General features: G+C 42.8%; 2 protein-coding genes and 1 long non-coding RNA gene across 3 annotated transcripts in view; 2 read left to right on the forward strand and 1 right to left on the reverse strand.

Moving 5' to 3' along the window:
- The window catches only part of LOC105736367 (uncharacterized), a 189,004-nt gene that overhangs the window by 30,068 nt on the left and 137,448 nt on the right, over positions 1–21,488 (forward strand). The window lies entirely within an intron of this gene.
- The window catches only part of sano (CABIT domain-containing protein serrano), a 165,979-nt gene that overhangs the window by 7,043 nt on the left and 137,448 nt on the right, over positions 1–21,488 (forward strand). The window lies entirely within an intron of this gene.
- LOC147658109 (uncharacterized) lies at positions 10,987–12,461 on the reverse strand. Its single transcript, XR_015291045.1, has 3 exons — positions 11,901–12,461; positions 11,709–11,832; positions 10,987–11,621 (listed from the first exon to the last, which is right to left on the reverse strand). It is a non-coding gene; the product is annotated as an uncharacterized LOC147658109 (long non-coding RNA).

Genomic DNA, 21,488 nt, shown 5'->3' on the forward strand with positions numbered 1-21,488 from the left:
TTAGCAACATTGTTGCGGTTTTGATTCGAGCCAACAACCTTCTCTCGATAATTTACGTTCGAAACAGTTCGGTTGACGCTTTGACCAACCGGTATTCCCTTTCGACTCGGCCGATACGCATTACTTGAAAGGGAGTTGCATCACCGATTATATCTCGCCTCGCACGATTTTTTTCGCGACGAGGAAGCTGTTTTAAATCATCGAACTCTTCGACTCGAAGGGAGGGGGTTCTTTTTTTCGAAACGTGACACGACGAGGGGGGAGATAGGCTTATAGGAGCGCGATAGAGAGTTTTATCAGAAGCAATTACCGATCGAGAAGCAAAACAGGAGGAGGGACGATGATGGAATGCAAACTAGTTAAATACGTGTGGGATGCGTTTTTCAACGTTTGGGGCGCGTTGTAAACAACGATCGATGTTTAACCGAGATTACGGTGAAATTTATGAGGCCAATTCATCGTTTCGCGAATTAGCGCCTCCGTTCGAGCGTCTCCTTTCGAATTAAAGGGAAATTTGCATATACGCGCCTCTTCTTCCACTCCATTATCCGTAATTTTCTTCGTTTTCATCATCCTCTTTCTCGAAAATTAGAGCGAGAGAAAGCCGCTCGAAATTTTTCTCTCGATCGTGGAACCGTTTGAATTACGGGGCGGGAAAAGCGAAGAGGAAGTGGATACTCGTTAATTATCGATCGTAATTGCGCGCGAGAAGGAGGAAGATAGAAGAGGAAGGTGATCGAAAATGATGATGGATAAATTTACCAGCGTTCTAACAAAATGGAGAGAGAGAGAGAGAGAGAGAAGAAAAAAAGAAAATTCGACGCCTCTCAATATCCTCCTCCGGAATAACGTAACATAATTCCAGTGTGATCGTTTATAAATTACATCCTCGCCGTTGATTCATCAAAGCATAGCACACGGTGGGTGAAGGAAAGAAATGACGGTGCTTCGACCGACCTTCTTCGATCGTCGAACAACCGGAAGATCGAGTCGTCTTCTTCGCTCGAATGCTCCCGGTGACTCTGTTCGCAGCCCTCTCGTAAACACCAATTACAATAATTACGATAACTGTGGCGCCTCTGTCCCGAAGCCAATGATCCAACTCCACCGCCTATTTACTTTATTTTCAATCGCGTGGCTCAATTAACAATTTCTACTTTGCTCTCAAAGTCTTGCTTGTTTGTATCTCTCGTTTAAACTCTGGATGGGCGCGAAAAATTTCGAAACGATATCGTCGATCTTCGCCGACTCTATCTCTATTTTTCTGCCTCAATAAATAAAAAGAAACCGCGTTGGACGAGACAACTGACGAATAACTAATAATCGAGCAAGTGCAGACTTGTTGCTCGTAACAGCCGCTAATTAGACGTCTCGAAATAAATTGTCTCCGAGGAATGGCAAAAAGCGTTGGAAACATTAGCCAACATTGGCCAATCTTCCCTCCCTTTTTCTCTTTCCCTCCACCAGTTTCGCTACATTCGCCTCTTTCTTTTCTTCCACTTCAGTGGTAAATGTTGTCGTTCGAGAAGGGAAACAGAGCAGGCAACTTTCACAGCCGCGATTCCTCTTCGCGCACGCTCGTTCCACGCGACGAAAGAGACGATCCCAGGCGAAACCAGCTCGGTCACGTGTTATTTATTTTTCCACGAATTAATTATAACAATGATAATTAATCGCCCGTGGCGGTGGCGAACTGGGTCTCTGGGTACAACGCTTTGGACACGCGTAATTCAAGTTGCATGAATGAAAAGCAGAGAGAGAGAGAGAGACGAGCGATTAAGTGGATCTTTATTCGAGGGAAATCGAGTAATTAAAGTGTGAATCTCGATTACGATCGTGCGAGAATCGCTTATGGCTTGTCGTTTACTGGAACGAACCGTTTTTCCCGGATGCGCGTTAAAAGGCAGCCGAGATTTCATCGTTTTGTCGCGTCTCACGCCTGGATCTCGACCTTTTCCAGCCGATTGTTCCCCTGAAAACTCGGATAATTAGCACGTTGGAAGATTATCATCGAGAATGATTTGAGAAAACAGGATGGATTGAGGAAAATCTGGAAAGTGAAACGATCTTTCATCCTTTCGTTTCTTAATCTCCTCTCGTAATCGTGAAAATTGAAAAATTCTCGAGAGCCAGAAAGCTTGAAAAATTTCGACTCGACCAAATTGAGAGCTGGAGTATTAAGGTTTACGATCTTGCCACACACGCGATTGTACCTTATTAAGGGGCCCGGCCCCTGGTATTAGGGAGATCAGGTGGTGATTAGCGGTGTATCACGGAACAGAAATCAATGAAGATTCTGCTACCAAATACGCCCCGTGTACTTTATTAAAAGGGTGGTGCGCGACCACCTGGCCTGGCTTAAGTATAAAGGCTCACCGCGAAACGAGGAACTTTTTTTTTTTTTTTTTTTTGTTGTACCAGATTTCTTGCGTGCCTCGCTCAAAACCGATAACGTTCTCTGATCGATCCACAAATTGAAATTTTTTTCTACTCGCTGTTCATCGTTGAAAGAAGAGAAGAAGAGAACACGATGGTAGAAGAGTTGTAATTTTGAATATTCAAATTCGTAGAGATTATTTTCGAAATTGTTTATATAGTATAGTTAATAGCAATTATTATTTTAATAAGAAATCCAAATTGGAGCGTGGAAGTTTCGAACAAAAATCGAACCTAACGTTGTTTCGTGTTTGCGTACGAATTGGTATTGTTCATTATTCGAGCAGGATGTAGTAGTAGAAGACCTATAATTTGAATATTCGAAATCGTAAAAATTATTTTCACTTTCAAGAAATTGAGGGTAATATAATTTCGAAACTATCTATAACATGCCTAAATTATTACATTTACAGATTAAACTAGATCATTACGAATCATGATTTGCCTACAAAAAATTTTCATCAATCATACCGATACGTTGGAATAACTCTGAATTCTATGGATACAGATTGCCGTTTCGATAGACTTTGTCGCAATTTCCTTCCACATTAGCCCACATCTGCATTTCTTTCCACCAGCGAATAGTGAACTTGCTTCGATGCGTTGGAAAAATCATTCGAAGGAAGAAATAGTGGAAGGAGGAAATTTAAAAACAATTTACTCGAAACCCTTTAAGTCTGTTACCCTTTAATTTCTGAAAATAAAAATAATTTTTACGATTTTGAACGTTCAAATTATAGATCTTCTACTACTACAGTTCGTACGCAAAGATGAAACAACGTTAGGGACGTTTATTCGAAACTTCCACGCTCCAGTTTGGATTTCTTATTAAAATAATAATTGTTATTATTAAACGTAAACAGTCTCGAAAATAATTTCTACGAATTTGAATGTTCAAAATTACAACTCTTCTACCGTTATATCAAATATAGGCTTTGCTCCTGCTGAGACTTCTCTTCTTTCAATGATGAGCAGAAAAAAAAAAAAAAATTCGAACGATCAATAATCGAATCGAAGCCAATGTCTCTCAACTTTTTCCACTCTCCTCCCCTTGAGCGAAACTTAACGTAACGTGCGCGATCCCACTACTGGAACGGTTGCGTAGAACCGAGCGACCTCTGTCATTTAACCCGCGGGCGACTAATCCACTCGGTTTCCGACTCGGTGTCTAAGGTTTCACGGCGCACAATGCTGCCTCGACTCGGCTCGCTTCTTAGCTTCGGTTGGGGAAGAGGAGCAGGAGGAGGAGGGGGAGGCCTCCTCTCTCGTCGGTTGCCCCCGTTTCATTTTCACGTTGCTCGCCACGGCGATTCCAACCGTTTGACACAGTGGCGGGGGCTCGCTCGTAACGACCTTCGCGAGTAGCACGGTGTTGTTGCGCGTACAACAATTTCAGGCGGCGTAACGACCGCGATAATTCGTCCCTATTTCGAGGCGAAAGAAAGTGGAAGGAATCGCGGGTAGAATTGTGATTCGCTTCTGCGGTGAGCAAGAAGAGGAGTCTGGTTTCTCTTTTCAAATTTTTCTACTCTACGACGAAAGATCGTCTCGATTTGAATTTACGTTCCGTTGGACGGATCTAGCTAATTCAGAAGATTCTGTGGAATTTTAAAGAATCGTTAGGAGGAAATTTTTCTTCGATAAATTCTCTTCCACGAAATTAAAAAATTAAACCGTCGGTGAAGGATAGAGCAATTTTCTACGATATTTTCCCCAATTACAGATCGATTCAGAAGGAAAATAGTCGACTCCTTCCTTCTTCCTTCCTACGAAACCACTAATTTCGAATTTCTAAAGAGCTAAGATCGTTTCTTCGCCGATCCCTTTGTCACGAAAGAACAGTGAAGAAAGGCGAACGAAAGAACTTTACTCGTCGAACGCCGATCCTTAGCTGGAGAGAAAAGAATAAAGAAGGCGGTGGAAAGGTCGGTATTGTTATAAATTATTGTTATTAAACGTGCCGCGTTGCGAGCACGTAAAAAGCGAGCACGAGTGGTGTTAATAAAACCACCGTGAGATGAATCCCTCGGTTGTCTGGGACAACGTTTATTGCCTCGTTCGTCCCGAGACATGCGTATTACCATGCCCTCCCTCCCTCCCTCCCTCCCAACATAAACCAGCCCCGATAAACGACGATGATCGTAAGCTCGATTCCGATTCGCGTTGCGGGCGTAAATTTCGTGGCCTTGGTGGCCCCCCCCCTCCTCCTCCTCCTCCTTCTTCCTCCTTATCTCCGTTATTCCCGTTAAAATGGATCGTTAAAAGAAAGAGAGAGAGAGAGATATTCGATATTTCGAGAGGGAACCTCGTGCTCGTGGATTTTCTGTGTCTAGGTTAAAAAAACGGTATTGCGTGCCAATTCGAGACCGCGTCGAGGCGAGTTTAGATCGATCGAGGAATTCGGTTGAAGCCGGTTTTTGGAAAGTTAAAGAAAGGAGGGAGACCTAGTTTCTATTGTGAGGGATGAACCATTTGGGATATTTGTTGGAACAATTTTTCAAAGGGAGGTGTTCCATGATTTCGATCGGAACGGAATTTCGATATTTTACGAACGAGATCGTGGAAAATGTTTGCGAATACGAACGAAATTCTATGTGGATAGAATCAATTTCTACGAGCGAAACTTTCAATCCTATTTTACTGCTCGCCATTTTATATTATAGCTCCTCTTCCTAAAAGAGTTTTCAATTTTACGATCTAATCGTCGAATTAATCCGAAATGGAATAATAGGAATGGAACTCGATTAAAGGGGAACTGAATTTCGAGATCGAATCGTATCTCTCGGCCTCGAGTTTCGAATCGAGGTGGAACACGGGTGAGATCGTCGTCTCCTCGTCTGATCTCGCCTTTCCTATCCCTCGCCGCGATAAAAATAGCGCGCAATTAACCTTCGATTAACCCCGAGACAACCTTAACCCACACTCCCATTACTGACCCAGATCACCTACGAAATACCGCCGGGATACCATTCTCACACGCCGAGCAAATCCTTGGATCCGCCGCCTTATCCCGAAACGAAGCCGCCGTCCGTTTCCTAGAAATCGAGAAGGGATCGAGAAGGGATCGACGTATCGAACCGCAAATTAAACTCGATTCGATTATATATATCGTAGCAGTGTTTCTCCGTTCCTCTTTTTTCGTTAAACGACAACGACGTTTCTTTTCTAGTTTGAAAACGTGATCCAGTGGAAAAGAGATCGATAGAGAGGCATACGAAGTTTTTGAAACGTGACGAGATATTGAAAATTGAACGCGATTCAATAGTGTATTTATACGAAATTTCGTTTTATTAATGTTTTTCCAGAGAAAGTAAACGCGAAAAACAAAAATCAAAAAAATACTTTCTTCTAAAATGGCATGACAGTTAATTTTTTAGACGCAGAAAATCGGAAAATTTTTTTCCAACGACTGCGAGAGCGGTAATTCATCAACGTTTCCGATTGTTGCATATATCAGAGAAGCATAAAAAAAAAAAAAAAAATTCTCGAAGTGTTGGGGCGAGGCATTAAAAAATTTAATACGATCCATAAAACGAGGAATTCTATTTCAAAATGCGTTACGATTAATATTTAAATTAACCTAGTTCAAACGACGTAATCGTAAAAAGAAATTCTCTCTTCTCTAAAAATTAAAAGAAAAAAATCGAACGACCCAATACAGGTTGAGAAACGCTGAGATCGTAGGAGACCCCGAAACGAGGAAGAAAAGAAGAAACGTGACGAAGGACGAGCGCGCATGATCTATGAAGATAGGGCGTGTGTGTGTGGCCGGGCCGAAACGCGGCTTTGTTCGTCCCCAAATAAAAAGAATACTCGATAGAGTTAGAATGGGCCGAAGAGAAAGAAAGAGAACTCTAACTCGTCGTTCTTTATCCTCGCTCGCGAGTTATGATGGTTATTAAAGCGGGGAATTATGCATCGCGCACGGTTGTAGATTGTCATCCATAAGTCTCCAGACACTTATTGTCAGTAGGTAGTAACATTCGCGATAGGGATAAATGCGAACGTTGAAGTTGGTAAATGAAGTTGACAGTTGTTGCATTGCGTTACGAGGGACTGGTTTGTTTGTAACGTTTATAACGAGATAATAGGCAGCCGTGTAAGATCACCGTGTTGCGCGCTTCGCTATTCCATATGCACAAACCCTGTATTGCGATTAGATACGGTGTGCCTCTCTGCGCGCGCGCCACCTCTAATAAAGCGCGCAATTTGAAATTTGAAACGTTAAACGACGACAATGGGATCGTTTGGATAATTTCACAATTGGATAATCACGGAAACGAGTCGAATTTCTTCCAACTTTTTTTTAATTCCGTATTTTGACACGATATTTTGACACGATGTTTGTCTGTCGCATCAACGCGAGTTAATCGATCTCAAGAGACCGCTTAAAATTGTTTGCCTGTTGCGTCGACTCGAGGGATGGGTTTGAATCAATTGGGTCGCGCGAGCTTTCACGATGGAAGTGTACAGATTTCTACTATACCGATAGAAGAGACAATTGGATCTTGGAATTTTGGTTATGTTCGACTGTCAGCCGGCTCGACGGAACGTCGCACGCGCCCGTTTCGCCTCGAGCCATGCATATGTAACGACGATTCAACAACGAGACACAAGAGGGCAAACGGGTGGCGGGAAGTGTTACAAGTATAGGCTGGTGCACATTGTATGCCGGTGTCGTGGCATACTGAACGGATACCCGTTATACTCGTTTCAAAGATTTAAGCGTTTTGCGCAATCGGCCGCGATCGTTGTGTCTCTTTCCCTCTCCCACACACACGTATACACATACACAACACGACACACTTTCATGCTCGGCCGCGATAGAATCCCGAGCAACGTGTTGTTGACCTATCGCGTGTAATCCAGCGTGCACGAGACGTGGAAAAACCACGTTTTGAAGGCTGCCACGGGAACCACTTCTCGTCGAAATTCTCTCGCCGATTACCGATCGATCGATCGATGATCATGTTCGCTGATGATGATGCCCGTTAAATTTTCTGACGGAACAACAGATTGAACGAAAACGTGTCACGTTTTTCGACGGCTCGCGGATCGTTCCAGCTCGACGAGAATTTTTTTGAAATATCAAGTTTCCAAGTTTAATTGTTCTAGTCAAATTGCTTTTTTCTCGTCTCCTCCGCTGTAATAACGGAACTTCAAGTAACGATATAAACGATCATCGAGATATCGTTGTCTCGTTTATTATTTTTAGATTTATATATAGTTTAAGGGACGCGATTCTTGGGAAAATGTTTTTCGTGTGAAATTTATTTACACGGCGAATAAGAACGATTGAAAAGGACGATTGAAAGCCAAATGATGCAACTTCAAAATCGTTATGGTATTATATCTTAAGAATTCTCTTTGTCTCTTCGTTAACATCTAAATTTCTTTTCCTTTTTTCTTTTTTTTTTTATCGTGTTTCGAATCTTGCACGAATAAAAAAAAAATCGTTAAACAGTCGGTCGAAATTATACACAAGATGCTCGTTGCTTCGACGTTTTGCAAGTTGCGCCAGCTTGTTAGCAAGCGAGGAGACTCGCTCATAAATCATCCGCATAAGAAAGCGAGCTAAGAACCCCGGCTCTTTCTTTCTTTCTTTCTTTTTTTTTTCTTCCTTTTTTTTCTTTCACATCTACCAAACAGTTGCAAAATACATCGTTTGGATGCAGCTAATTACTCGCATGGCACGAATTACCGTCGTTTGTACAATAGCCGGTCTTACCTATCGAGATTCGAATCTCAATAATCAACTATTAACGGCAATATTACATTACCGCCAAGCCGATTAAACTGAATTGCTTTTTTTTTTTTTTTTTTGCTCCATCGTCGACGATTTAATAATCAATCCGTCCTCGGACGAATCGAAGGATTCGTTTTTTCCTCGCGTCGAACGAAAGTTTTTCCTCTCCTCTAATGAAATTCAGCCCAGCACACGTGTTTAACCGACGATAGATTTAAGTGGATGACTCACGCGACATTGGAACATCAACTCTCGTTGATGAGGGAAAATTTAATAGTGGCGAAGTAAAGTTTTACTTTCGTAATTTATAATCGCGAATAATCGTAATAATGGCAAATATGGTCTGGGATTGTACGAGAAACGGATCGATTGTAATGAAGGTATTATATTCGATTATTGCAATGTAATAATATCGTAATAATGAATAAATGTTGTTCGAGGTTACTTGTTCAACTTAATGCACAAACTTACTTAAACCCATCGTTCTCGGCGATAATAGAATTGTTTTCACGCACAATTTTCTGGTTCACGATAGACTGTTTCAAAATATCGAGTTCAATAGCGGTTTGATAATAGATTAAGAGGGCAGCACACGTCCGAAACGTGTTTAAACGATAAGTGGATGACTCACATTCGACGATAAATTGAATAGTCGCGAATAAAGTTATAATTTATCGTTCGAAACGCAATAATAATCGCGAATAATCGATCGATATTGTTCGACATGCAATTTTAATAAGTAATCACTCGAAGTAATTTTATTCGAAATTTTTAACCAATTTTCAAACGATGATAGAATTGTGAATTTTTCAATCGGATAATGAATGGGCTGTCACCGTTTCAAGATATCGGTTTGATAACGGTTCACCTTTCATCCCGACCGATTTCACTTTTTTTTTTTTTTTCAACGTAGGCAGGTTTGGAGGAGAGGAGATCGATGATTTCTTTATCGAACAGATGTTTCGACACGTGTCGAGACGTGCAAAACCGCGCGCTATCCATCAATTATGTTGCCGACGTAGCAGGAAGCTGACCTGAAAACCCTTGTTGTTGCATACTATCTTCATTATGTCACGAGTGTAACGCTCCGAAGAAATATTCCCTTCCCAATTACAAATGACTGTCGCCTCCGACTGTTGCGACACTGTCGATCGTACCTTATGCCAGCAAATATCGGTGTATCTATTTATACGAGTCTTTTCGATCAATTTCGATTTATGGAGAGATGAATGTGTTCATCCTTCGTTCATCTTGATCGATCTTGGTCGTCGATGCATTCCGGATAGCCACGGAATTTATTGCCACCCTGTCGAGATCTGTGAAGCGGCGATGATTCATTCTCGGAAGACGAGATGAAATTTCTCGATAGATTTTCAATAATCCTCGACGATCGTCAAAAATTCTCGATTAGCCACGATCCTTTCTGTATAAATTCTCGTGTTTTCGAACACGAGTTGGATATTCCCGTTTTCGAGAGAAAAATACGGCATTTCGCTGTAGTTCCAATGCTTTGTGAAAGTAAAAACTATATATTATTTTATACAAAAATTGAAACAGATTGAATATCAAAATAATCGAGTCAGCTTCTCCAACAGTACGAGTGTATCGTTTAAACAGTTTCCTCAGGAAAAACAAACGAGTGGCGAATTTTCTTTAGATCAGGGATTGATCCACAGTGTTATTCGTCGCGATGAACACAGGAGGGGTTTTGGAAGATCTCTCTATGGAGTCTTGTAACACATAAGAATTCTTAAGTGAGCACACGAAGCAGTAGTATAACACATATAACAATCTCGAATCTTTCCAAACTTGATCCTCTAACTCTTCAAGAGCTTGGCGATAAGCATATCATCGTCTTGTTAACAGCGAATTTTGTACAATAATTAATATTTTTATGCATATCTCCAAGAACGCGAGTTCTATCGAGCTAACAATATTATATACTTCCTTATATATAACTTCGTTGCAGCGAAGTCGAAAAGGGAAGGAGAGAGGGGGAGAGAGAGGAGACGGATGGCAAATCTGGCGTAACGTTCTACTTGCCGAGAAATGTCAACCGCGGAGAAAACGTTTCCATGCGCGCCTACGTTTGATTCCCCATTGTGCTCGCCTTCGGATGATATCCTGAAACGTGCGGGGAGAATGTGCATATTTAGACGCTGCGAGTTAACAGCCTGTCCTCCGCCTTCTTCCTCTGCCTCCACGTCGAGGCAGATCCGCAAAGAACGGCGGGGGAAAGCGATCCTTCGAGATCCGCACGTACAACTTTACGTGCCAATAATCTTTTCCACGACGATTGGGGAATCTCTCCTCGAAGAGCGTTCCCTTTATTTGGATAATTCGTTTGTTTTGGTGATGGAGGGGGATATTGTGAATTTCGAAAAGTTTGAAACGAGGAATACGAATTTTATAATTTGATATCGCGAGGTTAATAAGGAATGAAATGATTAGAGAAAAGATCCCGTTCACTCCCGTAATCTCTCGATTAAATTACACCCTGTCAGGGACAAGCCGGTGTCCGGACACTTTTTGCAAGCCGGTAGATATGTATATTGCACGTTGCGGACGACGAATGTCTTAATTTATCATACTTACGGAGCTCTCGCAGTGAACAAGTTTCGCTATCCCATTTCCCTTTGCTCCCATCCTCGATAAACAGAACGATTATCGATACTACCGATCTCTTGGCAATCGACAACGAGCACGTTAAGATCGTAGAAAGAAAAAAAAAAATTAATTTCGAATCGATTAATTAACAAAAAAAAAAAGAGATAATTTATATCGATATAAATTTACAAATTAAATTGGTTAATTTATAATAATTTTAATATAATATTTGATACAGCTGTTTTTTAAATTTATCGATAAAATTTTAAGTAACTATTTTTTAATCTCGTATAAAGTTAGAAGCTTTGAAATTTAAAATTTAAATGAAAGAAAAAAAAACGATCAAAAGCCTCTTCCTCCTCCTCCTCCTGCTCCTCCTGCTCCTCCTCTTTCTCCTCCTCCTGCTCCTCTTCTCGTGTTGGCAAACGATTGGCCGTTCGATCTTCCCTCGGTGTTGGTTTCTGGCAAAAGCAAGAGTGGCTCCCACGCAAAGGGGACGGTTAATATCCTCCTTTGCCATTAGCGTGGATCGTTAGCCGAAGCGTTATTTCGCGGCGCACGAGCCGGTTGCATACTGCAGGCTCTCCTCCTCCTCCTCGCACGTTCCTCCCGGGGTGGATGCCACGTCCGTTTTTTGCACGAGCTTTGCGCACGCACGTTATTTATATCGGCCCTGCCTCCAAATTGGCCGTAGCGAATATCCCCCACACGCATAATCAGCCTTATTACCGGACCCTTCGATCTTTATATCGATCCTTTCTTTCCGTTTCGCTGTTGGAATCCTCGCGCACGAGGGTGGATGCGTTTCTCTTCCAACTTGTAAATTGGAATCCTGGAATTTTAAAACATGTATACGTATATATTTTCTCAATTCCTTTTGGAGAAAGAAGACTTATCGATATATTAGACGTGCAAATACCTTTTCTTTCCAAATTCAAGATTTTATTACACAAATCAGAGATTACGATTAATTGTTTCAGTCTGCCGATGCTCAAAATCGTCGCATAAGACTGGAAACTCTTGTCGCGACTCTTCCTAAAAAACTAAAAAACGCTGTTTCAGATGGCGCCACTAGGCGGTAAAGTAACTCTCGAATTCGATCAAAACTTACTTATCGAAGAGAAAAAGGAACTTATTCCCGCGCCTTATATTCGCTCCCTCGGATGCGAGTTCAAAATCATCAACAGGAGTTGATGCGAAAAAGAGAAAATTGTCGATCGAACCGTCGCTAAACCGTCGTGTCGTATCGGCTGGCCACGTTACAAGAGCGCGCATGCGCACGTTTCGACGCGCGATTAACCCAGTTCTCGAAGCCAATTACAAGGAGGATCTCCCATGGCGTCGAGTGTCGTAGAACGGTTTCCACGGCCATTCATCGCCGCTTTTGGTCTAATGCAACGATCCGCGGCCTGGTATCGTGCGCAACAGATGCCACGCCGATAACCACGACACGCTTACCGACCCTCCCACCGTACACACCTCGTGCACAAACTCGCGAAGAAAACCACCGCTGCAACACGGATAAAACGAGAGAGAGAGAGAGAGAGAACTTGCAAGCTATCTCTCCTCTTTGTTTCGTTTCTTTCTTTCTTCCTTCCTTCCTTCCTCCTCCGTGAATGAACGAAGCTCGCGCTCGTGCTCGCCATCCGGAAGTAGGTTACTGTTACGTCATAGGCGCGCGCGCATGCGCGCCAAGGATAGTTCCTTGGCGCTCATATTAGACCAGATCCCGCCGATAGGCGGCGTTCGCTCGGAGAGAAAGTAATTAGGGGAGAGAAAGAGAGCCGTTTCCGCTCCGCTAAATTCAAGGTTACCCCATTGTCGGGATCTCGAGCATCTCTCAAGCGGCTCGCCTCGCTCGCTGGATTCGCTGGATAAGCGGGAAATATCACGGAAGAACGATCTTTCCGCGTCGCTTTTCAAATTAACGCGGCTCGTATTGTTGGGTAATGGAAATTTTGAAATTTATCGGAACGTAAGTTAAAAAATATTTGCGATCAATTTGGCGTAAACTTTTTATTTATAAGTGGTTAATATTTAATATCGTAAAAAATACCAATGATTCGATTTAAAATTGGCCGATAAAAAAAGTTGCGTAGAGATCGATCGATGAAAGTGGTGTAAGTCCAATTTCCACGTATGGGTGGGCATAGGTGGTAAGATTTGAAAGAATCGCTCTTTAGCGCCTCTCGTATGCCAGATCTATTACGTACGATATACCTCCTCTGCATGATTTCAATCAATATCTTGTGTCAAGTTTAACGATATATAAATACAATTATAAATACAATTAACGTCCAAAATAAAAAATACTACTCCTATTTCATCTCTTGTTATTATTCATAAACAAAATTCGATTAGCACGAAGTATATATTTAACTTTTCATAATTGAAATTAAATGATTTTTACAATTGACAAATTACGAAAATGATCAATTTATATTTTCGAATCGACCAATATGCCAACCTTTAATCAATCAACGGACTTGCGCCTACTTTCAAAATAAACTATCTATCTATACGTACATATATAAGGAAGACTATGACTTCATTTGGAGCGTAGAGTGTAGGTTGGTGAATTGCTAGGGGATTTCGTGGGACTGTCGTTGGGGCAGTTTGTCTTGCTTAAAGTTGATTGGTCGGGCGGCTTATCGGGCAATCGAGATCTCGTAACGTAAGAGATATAGAGGGAGATTAAGCGCGGAGAAGCACAGACTCGTGGATATCTCGGTTGTCATACACTTTTAGATCCTATTGCGTCAGGCCGCGTGCAATGATTCTCGCTCGAATCGAATTATTCGAAGGATGCGCCGCAACTTTATTATCCATCCTTTAAACTCTCGTTGGAGATCTTTATCGAATTTTGGATCGGACACGAGTCTCTCGCGAACTTTCTTTCGAATCATCTTCGTATCAGAATTATTATCGGAGAATGGCTTTCGTCAAGCATCGAATAATTATCGATATTTAAGGAAGTAGGAATCCTGTTCAGGTGAACGACACCGAGTTTGCCGATCGGATTCGGGAGTAACGAAAAGGAATTCGAACGGGCGTGTAGGCGACAGTGAAAGCAGCGTTACTTAATACTCGTATCGCCGATCGTAAATAACAAAGGCCGGACTGTTCAACACTGGACCAGCTCTCGTGACTTTTGTCGTGTTAAGGCGGCGAGTTTTGGAAAGAAAAAAACGTTCGGCACGAGAACGAAAGTCCTGAAAGGGGACAAGTTGCGCCTCTTGACGAACGTATATCTTTCTTTCGGGGACGAATATTGTCGACGATGTGGATAAGATTGCGACTCGATATCGAGAGATTTTTGCTGACAAGATGTTCGTTACACGGATGGAGGAGAATAATGAGACAAATTTGGTGGAAACCTTGTCGTGGAAATTAGGATTAGAAGTTGGAACAGCTTTAATTATCGCAATGATATTTTGTGTTACGTTCGATTAAGTATATACTTTCTCACGAAATCCAAAATGGCTATGCCTAGTGATGACGGCGTGTTAAAACCATGTTTAACATTTCTTGGAAAGGTTCGATCATAAAAAAAAAAATATATTTCCACGTATATACGTTCCCTTATTTCAGCAAAGTTGCACCGTGACACAATTTAAGTTATGCTCGATTAAGTACACGTAATATAAAAACGAAATCGAAAATGGCGTAGTGACGACAACACGATAGAATCACGTTTCTCGGAAAGGTTCGGTCGTGATGGGATAAAAAATTGTTAAACTTTTATTCCATTGAGCGGAATTAAAAAAGAAAATTTCTATATATGTGTGTATTTTTTTATTATTATTTCAACAGAGTTGCACCGTAACACATCGATTAAGTATGTGTACAATACAAAAAACGAAATCCAAAATGGCTGTGCGTAGTGACGACAACGCGATAGAATCACCTTTAACGTTCCTTGGAAATTTTTCGATCGTGATGGGATAACAAAAACTGTATTGTTAAATTTCTATATATATATATATATATATATTTTCAGAGTTGCACCGTAACACATCGATTCAATATATATAATACGAAAAACGAAATCCAAACGTTTCTTGGAAATTTACATAATAAGAAATATCCGCATTGTTAAATTTCTATTCCATTGAGCGGAATTAAAAAAAAATTTCTATATACATATTTTTTTTATTATTATTTGCGCCGTAACACATCGATTATGTGTATATAATACAAAAAACGAAATCCAAACGTTTCTTGGGATAAGAAAAATCCGCATGACATCGTTAAATTTTTATTCTATCGAGCGGAATTAAAGAAAAATATTTCTATATATATATATTCTATAGAATATAAAACATAGAATATAGAATATAGAATATATATATATATAGAAATATTTTTCTTTAATTTCGCTCGGTAGAATAGAAATTTAACAATGTCATGCGGATTTTTCTATATATATATATAGGTTGCCTTATTTCAGCCGAGTTGCACCGTAACACAATTTATATGGAACGGGTATCACGCATTATCCGGTTGAAAAGGCTATCGAGTGGAGCGACACGCAACGATATACACACGAAACGATTCGATCGCGGCGATCGATTCTTTTTCCCTGGCCACAATGGAATCGAATCCTGCGCCGGACTCGGCTTTGATTAATGGATCGGTCGCGTTAAGGAAGAAACGGATTAAAGTACGGGCAGAAATAATCAATTTCTTTCGTTCAGGATCGTGGCTCAATGCTCGTTTAATCAGGATCATCCGGAGGCACGACCTTCGTTGCTCGGGGATGGCTCATTAATAAAAAGAAGGCGCCGTTTGCCACGCATTTCCACGCCGATCCACCGGCCATGGCGCCGTGTAAATCGACCTGCACTTGCCAGCCCCGAGGGGACAAGCTTTCAAGGCTGCGACCGATCATCCTCCTCCTCCCCCTCCCCCCTACGCGACGAAAGAAAACTGGCCACGGAGAGGAGGATGCGCGCCACGAGGCAGAAAAGATTCCAACTCCGGATCTCGTTTTTCCTATATAGCCGCGCATTCCCCTGGAAAACGCGGACGATGGAATTTCAAGGGATCCAACTTTTCCCTCCTCCTCCTCCTCTCTCGAGGAGCGTGGTTGAGCCGTGCTTCCGTTCTCACCGAGCGAGATTTTCATCTTTTCTCGCAGGATTCTTTCTTTCTTTCTCTACTTGTCGAGAGATTCCTTTTTGCGATCCCACTTTCGGTTTCGCGCATTGGATTTCGACCGTTAGATCGTTTCACTTCGAGTCGCGGATTCGATTGAGTTTCGCGCAACTTGCGAATACGCACGTAAAGATCTCGCTTTAATAATTTTAGAAGTATTTTTAAAAAATTCCGGAAACTTCACGAAATCTATTTTAAAATTTCCCCGATCTTGAGAAACCAGTGTTTCATATCTCCCTCTTTTTTAACATTCGAGAATATTCCCCTCTCCGCCGACACTGGCGGAAATTCAATTTGCAAGATGGACTGATACTCGAAGGCCCAAGGACAGGAGATTGATCGGGGTTGGTCGATTCCTGATGGACAGCGAAGCCAAACACACGCACACACACAGAGAGAGGTCTGGACAGTATTCGTGTCCAGTGGCTGCCGCGTGACAAATCGAATCGAGGGCAAAGGGACGCGCGCAAGAGCGATGAACAGAGGAATAGATCTGTCGCGTTTAGATCGATCCTTTTTTTTTTCTTCTTCTTTTTCCCCTCCACGAAGGATCGATTCTAGATCCCTTCTAGATTCTAGAATGCATCGAGGACGACGGCGAGGAGGCTCTCCTCCTCCGGATCGGAGTCGATTTAGACACGGTCCCGCGCAAAACGATCGATTGTTCCCGTTAGCCCGCTTTTTGCTTTCGTTTCGTCATTGAACTCTCGATGGGCTGCTCGAACGGAGTCCGGCAAATTCACCGCCGAGAGAGCGATGAACGTTTTGTCGATTATCCATTTTTTATTCCTCCGATCGTGCAATCTCTTTCTTTTCTCTCTATCCAATTTTCAACGTACGAAGTTTCTGAAAATAACTTTTCGACGAATGAATCGTTCACCAAGTATCTAAACAGGAGGAGAAAATTAAATTTCGTAAACGGAGAAGTTCAAGGTTTGTTCGAGATAACTTTTCCTTTTTTTTTACCTTTGTTCCGCGTTGAGAAATGTCAAGGCGATCGCGCATTGCCTCTCGTTAATAGCTCGACGGGAATAGCTAGCTTCGACGTTTTCGACGTTTAATTAAAAAAAAAAAGCAGAGACCAACTTCCGTCCTGTGAAACCGAGATTCGTCTCACGACACGAATTTGCAACGTCAGAGATGTGTTTCGCGCGAACGTTTTCTTTTTTTTTCCCTTTCCTTTCCTCCTCTTTTTTCTTTCTCTTTTTCCCCTCCCCCCTCCGTTCCAAAACGATTCGACGAGTCATCGTTCCGTGAATGAAATTGCGGGTTCTCTGCAAATATGGTGATAAGCGAGAAAGAAAACCGGCGTTTGTGCACGGTTCAATCTTCCATCCGCCGACTCTTCCTGGACATTAAGCTTCAATCGTTAAGGCGGAATCAAAATGACTAATACTGTTATTTCTTCCCCTTGTCTTTGACCCTGACTTCCACTTTTTGAACGCTCGCGCGCTTTTTGCTTCGATTCCGACACCGTTCTTCGTAATAATTTGTTAATTTCGTGGATGAGTGGAAACGCGGAAAATCCTTCTCATCATCCTTTTTCCCCGTGTATTTTAGTCGTTTTTTTCTTTCTTTCTTTCTTTCTTTCTTTCTTTTTTCACCGTAACATTCGAAAATAATCGAAAAGAAAAAGACTTTATTCGTCGCGCGGTTGTTGAAGGTTAGAAAGGGGATATCTCGTACCGCGCATGCGCGAGCGCATGCGCGTTCCTTCGATCTTTATCGAAAAACCGATCGACTCAACTTTCCTCACGATCGAGTCGTGCGTGAGAAATAATCGAAAAAGCAGAGAGCCTAGTTCAACGACGCAGCAAATATCATTGGGATTATCGTTGCAACGATAGCTAACTCGTTAATCGAAACCTAACCTAGAATGCACACTTTTAACACGCGTTACGTACACCATAAAAATGGAAAGAGAGAGAGAGAGAGAGAGAGATAAAGTATCCGCGTCGTAAAATCCAACTCGAATAAACATCTTGTTCAACTGCTTGCCTGAAATTAAATCCCGTTCCACGGAAGCGTGTGCAAGAAGACGAAGCGTGGCAACCCAATAAGCATATGTATCTGTCTAATCCATCTGCCTTGTGCACGCGTGGGCGTGTTACTTCGACACCTTCCGCGATATGTGTAACGCCTTGTAACCGCCAGTTTACAAGGTTGCGCGGAATTCGAGCCGTCCTCGTTTTTTGCGTCCATTTTCCCATTTTTTCCCGAATTAATCGAGCGTCCAAACATATCCCATCGTTGGATGAACGTGGACTGTAAGCGAATAATCGATATTTTCACGTCGAAGTCGACGCGAAATTTCGAGGGGAAAATTATCGAAAGTTATACCATTTATTTATTCATTCGAGAAAATTGTTTCGTTATATCCGTTGTACATATACATCCCGTTTGATCTATTTTCGAAGAATCGTCGGGAAAGAGGAAGCTTTCGAGGCAAACATTGAGAAACATTCCTATAAAATACGATAACGACTTTTGTTTACGGATCTATATATACGGACAAAGGAATTAAAAAGTGGGTCATCTCTGGAAAGAGAGGGAGAGGGTTTAGAAACGAAAGGAAATTGAATCCCGATAACTCACCGATAATATATCTACCTCATTTTTCTATATCGGGTACAAGGATTTCTTGTCACCCGTCATTGAATCCGATCCGATCCATTATTCGTCCGATATCTGCACGATCGAACACGCATAACCATTATGTCGTACGATTTTGGACGATTGGAAACGAGTTTCGTATCTAGCGGACACGCATACTAATTTGCAATGCTAAAACGAAAGTTGTGTCGCGAACAACGATTAGACAATGCGTCTCCTTTTATACTTTATCCTACTCTTAAGCGGTTATACATTATTATAACCAAACGGATGTGCGTGTAACAGAGCTGTGTGTTACGACAGTGGGGAACGGTTAATTTACATCATACTTGGGGCTGATTTTATCGTTGGCCGAGAGGATTATCGAAACGCTGTAAATCGTTCGAATTGGATTATACTCTCTCTCTTTCTGATCACCTGAAAGGTGATTAGGATCGTCGGGGAAGATTTCTCTCCCGTTGGCAAACGGGTGCAAGTGGTGATAGTAGTAGTCCAACGTTATAATGGACCCGACGCGGCTTTTTCGAAGCCTCGTCGCTTCTTACGCGCATCCATTTATAATTGCCCGTGGAGAATCGATCGTTACACATTGGACGGATATTATTCGTAAAGTTTGTTCCTTCTCCTTCTTCTTCTTCTCGGTACGTCCAACGAAAATCGAGTTGCAGAGGGTGTCGAGGACCTTCGAGACCTTTTCACGTGCTCGGTTCGCAAGGAGCGAGTCCGGGCTTATCTCGAGAGGCCCGGTTTCACGAACACGGCCTCGGAGTGCGCGTGTACCCGTGGATAACACGCTGCTGCACCAACTCTCCAGATTTCTTTCTCCTCCGTCCTTCCTCTCTCTACGATTCTTCTCCTCCCCTCCTTTCGATCTTCGATTCCACCTTGGTCCACTCTTTCTTCCACCTCGACCTTCTCTCTCTCTCTCTCTTTCCTTCTCCCTCGCGTCTCTCCTCCCTTTCGATCTTCGATTCCTCGCTCTACCCCGGCTAAACTCTCCTCTCCGCCTCCTCGAAGCGTCGCTCCCCCCCTCGGCCGTCTTCTCCCCTTTTCTTCGTCTCGGTGCTCGCTTCGAGCACCGGTCCTGCTATAACCCGGAGTCGGCTGACGGTCGCCCCATGTATGGCAGCTTGTTTTATGCTGGCCGCGCTGCATTGCGATGCACGCCGCGCGCGCTACTCGCCGAGCGTTGCGGATCGAAACCACGCGAGATGTATCCACCGCGTCTCTCTCTCTCGCTTTTAAATAACAGGCCGCACGTAACGCGGTGGCCCCTCGTTCTTGCCACCCTCTTCTTCCACGGCCGACCGAAATTTCGCTTGGAAAATTGGACGGTTGGTTTCTTGAAAAAGGGGATCAAGATGGAAATTTCCGTGAAATTTGTCCAGGTTGGAAGGAAATTTCGAATCGTTGATAATTTCGACCGGTTTGTTTAAAATTAATACCCAATCCATTCGCCGCATCACGAATCCAATCTTTTCTTCCATGCAAGATTCACTTTCTTTTTTCTCGGTGGATAACCGTAGGAAGAGGAAAATTCAAGGTTCGAACGAAGAGAGGCGCTAGAGAAATGCAATCTCGGAGAGGGGGCGTTTGTCGAAAAAAGAAGGAAGAGTGCACGGGGTCAGGGAGAAAGGGATCGAGGGGCGAGACGAGGACGAGTGGGTTGGAAACGCGCGTAATGGCATTCCTCGTTCTCAGCTGCGTTCGCACCCTGACCTTACTCGCCCATATTCGGGCCTGATCGTGATTGCTTTCCGACTTTTTGCACGGCGCTGCAGCTTCCTGCGCCTGCGCGCCCCTCTTTTCACGGCCGCTCTCATTACGTTTTTGCCTCCCCGCCCGCGAAAAACCGGACCTCCGTCCAAATTACCCTAATCCTTTCGCTTTCTCCCCCTCTGTCAGCCCATCGCTCGACAATTAATCCTCAACTCGTCGATCGAAGCGTTTCCAATCGTCGTGGAATAGAATATGCGATTATGAAAATCGTAAAGTGTCTCGATTTATTTGCCTTTATGCTTTAAAAAGTTTGCCAATTGTCGACTCGTCGTATTGCGTTGCGATTATAAGAATCGCTCGATTTTTGAACAATTTGGATAACGATTCACTTTGAGCCGAATTAAATTGTCAGCGAAACTGTTAAACTCGAACAACTCGAAATTTACAAAACAATTGGTATGGTTCGATTTTTAATCGATAATCACTGTTTCGTTTATACCGCCTCGCCCGTAAAAAGAAGAGTAAAAAAAAAAATGGTGTTCCAGACGAGGTTTGCCGAATCGCACAAGCTAAAAAGTAGGAAAGGGAAAAAAGGCCAAGCCATTAACGGATCCGGAAAATCGATCCGAAATCGATGGAGAAGGAGTAAAAACGGAGCAACCGATGGTTTCGATAATGATGCACGGCTGCAACAGTTACTGGGGGAAACGTATCGAGCGTTGAAAATAATTGGACGATAACAATTGGTAGCAACGAATGTGGTGTGATCTCTTTTTTCAAGTGAGAAGGAGAGAGCGCTTTTGCGCCCCGAACAGATGTATTCATTATGTTCGGTTAATCGAGTCTCGGTTTGTTGGCGATCCACTGGACGGAGAAGTGGAAAAGAGTCGGTGAAAAAGCAGCAGATCCCAGGCCAGAAGAGAGATCAATGGCTCGGTGGTCGCCCTCTCTCTCCTCCTCCTCCTCCCCCTTCGCGCTCCCTCTTTTTCGATTACTTGAAAAGCGACTCGGAGATCCCCTTACGAACTCGCTCGGTCCGCTTTCAAGATCGCCCCCTTTGTCGTCGCGTCTCGTTCGATCCGATCGGCTGCGTTTCGTACGCCGCCGGCTCCTTCATCCTTCGAGGTTCAATGAACCGGATCGATTTCACCGCTCGCCGACCAGCCAACGCCACAACGGGATCAATTGCCGAAATTCAAATCCTCGAATC

This window comes from Apis florea, unplaced genomic scaffold (assembly GCF_048593485.1).
Source record: "Apis florea isolate Af1SG1 unplaced genomic scaffold, ASM4859348v1 contig_2350_pilon, whole genome shotgun sequence".
In the NCBI taxonomy this organism is placed as follows: Eukaryota; Metazoa; Arthropoda; class Insecta; order Hymenoptera; family Apidae; genus Apis; species Apis florea.